This window comes from Salvelinus sp. IW2-2015, linkage group LG5, assembly GCF_002910315.2.
Source record: "Salvelinus sp. IW2-2015 linkage group LG5, ASM291031v2, whole genome shotgun sequence".
NCBI lineage: Eukaryota > Metazoa > Chordata > Actinopteri > Salmoniformes > Salmonidae > Salvelinus > Salvelinus sp. IW2-2015.
The window spans coordinates 1900133-1902910 of record NC_036844.1 but is presented as its reverse complement, the minus strand read 5'-3'; the positions used below and the strand labels follow the sequence as shown (position 1 = coordinate 1902910).

At 43.2% G+C, this 2778-nt stretch overlaps 1 protein-coding gene across 2 annotated transcripts in view; it reads right to left on the bottom strand.

Annotated features, from left to right (window-relative positions):
• LOC111963782 (early estrogen-induced gene 1 protein) overlaps positions 1-2778 on the bottom strand; it is a 70672-nt gene that overhangs the window by 55207 nt on the left and 12687 nt on the right. The gene's annotated exons all lie outside the window — the stretch shown is intronic.

The window sequence follows — 2778 nt, the reverse complement described above, 5'->3', positions numbered from 1 at the left end:
AATTTTTTTTAAAGGTATCTGTGACCAACAGATGCATATCTGTGTTCCCAGTCATGTGAAATCCATAGATTAGGGCCTAATGAATTTATTTAAATTAACTGATTTCCTCATATGAACTGTAACTCAGTAAAATCAATTACATTTTTGCATGTTGCGTTTATATTTTTGTTCAGTATAGTTGAACATGTTATTACCCCAATCTCGTTAAAGTGACAAACTGACACGTTTTCATTTTCATCAAAAACAACTTTATATCGAAGTAGTACCTTTGATTTGATGGCCTGCACATGCGCAGTTCGGCGCGAGACAACCGTTAGACCCGATGAAGTATTTCTGTGCATGAGTTTAGCAATCCAATGTCACCATGACATCGCCTACAAGTGTGATCGCGGATTTATATTTCGAGAAGCAGTTTTTGCCTATCTTCATACTGTACTGTCTTTGGTATTAGCTAGCTACGTTTGCTCTGACTCAGTACATGTATTAGCTAGCTAGCTATCCAGCTAACTAGTGATTAACAGCTAACACAATTCATTTTTGCCACAACTTGCAAAGAAAAGACAAACTACCTGACAGTAAGACACACAAACTAATAGTGTGATCATGAACACTTGTGGATTTATATTAAGAAGAAAAGCAGCTTTGTTGTCATCAACATCTTGTTACGTGTCCTGCATTGACCATGCAGACTGAACGCAAGTGATCTTGTCGAGGAACAACAAATGCGCTCTTTGAGTGACAGGGTGTGGGGCTTGGTCTGTGTGGAAAGCGGCATGGAGAGGGAGGAAGAGGAGAGATATGACCTTTCCTAATAAAGCATTGCGTGCATCTTTAATCGCATTAGCGTAGTGCATGGATCATCGACTAGATTCAACCGTGGGATGATTTTTTCTTGAGCGGATGGTCAGCGGACCGGAACATAATTACAAATAACTTCAAGACTACAAATTCACTACAACAAGCCCAAACATAAATAATAATTGACCAAAACATAATCATTTCATACATTGCATACATTTGTATATGATCACATACAGTATATCTCTCTATTATCCATGGGACTASTTTGGAACAGAGTTCCAAAATTAAAATAACTTGGAGTTGATTTGCTGGTGATTTACAGTCTTTTATGCCCCCCCCCCCAAAATAAGGAATAAAAATAAATGTTTTGTTGCCTTTTATGAACGAATTTCATACAATTCTACATCATTTACATGACAGAAGCAGGCCTTTCTAATCGACCTGGCCGGGGTATCCTGGAAGGATATTGATCTCATCCCGTCAGTAGAGGATGCCTGGTTATTTAAAAAGAAATGCCTTCCTCACCATCTTAAATAAGCATGCCCCGTTCAAAAAATGTAGAACCAGGAACAGATATAGCCCTTGGTTCTCTCCAGACCTGACTGCCCTTAACCAACACGAAAACATCCTATGGCGTTCTGCATTAGCATCGAACAGCCCCCGTGATATGCAACTTTTCAGGGAAGCTAGAAACCAATATACACAGGCAGTTAGAAAAGCCAAGGCTAGCTTTTTCAAGCAGAAATTTGCTTCCTGCAACACAAACTCAAAAAAGTTCTGGGACACTGTAAAGTCCATGGAGAATAAGAACACCTCCTCCCAGCTGCCCACTGCACTGAAGATAGGAAACACTGTCACCACCGATAAATCCACTATAACCCACATACCTTACTCCGCTATGCAATCTGGTTTCAGAGCTGGTCATGGGTGCACCTCAGCCACGTTCAAGTCCAAATGATATCTTAACCGCCATCGATAAGAAACAATACTATGCAGCCGTCTTCATTGACCTGGCCAAGGCTTTCGACTCTGTCAATCACCACATCCTCATCGGCAGGCTCGACAGCCTGGTTTCTCAAATGATTGCCTCGCCTGGTTTCACCAACTACTTCTCTGATAGCAGTTCAGTGTGTCAAATCTGAGGGTCCGTTGTCCGGGCCTTCTGGCAGTCTCTATAGGGGTGCAACAGGGTTCAATTCTTGGACCGACTCTCTCTCTATATACATCAATGATGTCGCTCTTGCTGCTGGTGAGTCTCTGATCCACCTCTACGCAGACGACACCATTCTGTATACTCTGGCCCTTCTTTGGACACTGTGTTAACAACCCTCCCTTCAAATGCCATACAACTCTCCTTCCGTGGCCTCCAATTGCTCTTAAATACAAGTAAAACTAAATGCATTGCTCTTCAACCGATCGCTGCCTGCACCTGCCCGCCTGTCCAACATCACTACTCTGGACGGCTCTGACTTAGAATATGTGGAAACTACAAATACCTAGATGTCTGGTTAGACTATAAACTCTCCTCCAGACTCACATCAAACATCTCCAATCCAAAATTAATCTAGATTGGCTTCCTATGCCGCAACAAAGCATCTTCACTCATGCTCCACAACATACCCTGTAAAACTGACCATCCTACCAATCCTCGACTTCGGTGATGTCATTTACAAAATAGCCTCCAATACCCTACTCAATAAATTGGATGCAGTCTATCACAGTGCCTCCGTTTTGTCACCAAAGCCCCATATACTACCACCACTGCGACCTGTACGCTCTCCGTTGGCTGGCCCTCGCTTCATACTCGTTGCCAAACCCACTGGCCCAGGTCATCTACAAGACCCTGCTGGTAAAGTCCCCCTTATCTCAGCTCGCTGGTCACCATAGCAGCACCCACCTGTAGCACGCCGCTCCAGCAGGTATATCTCTCTGGTCACCCCCAAAACCAATTTCTTCCTTTGCGCGCTCTCCCTTTCT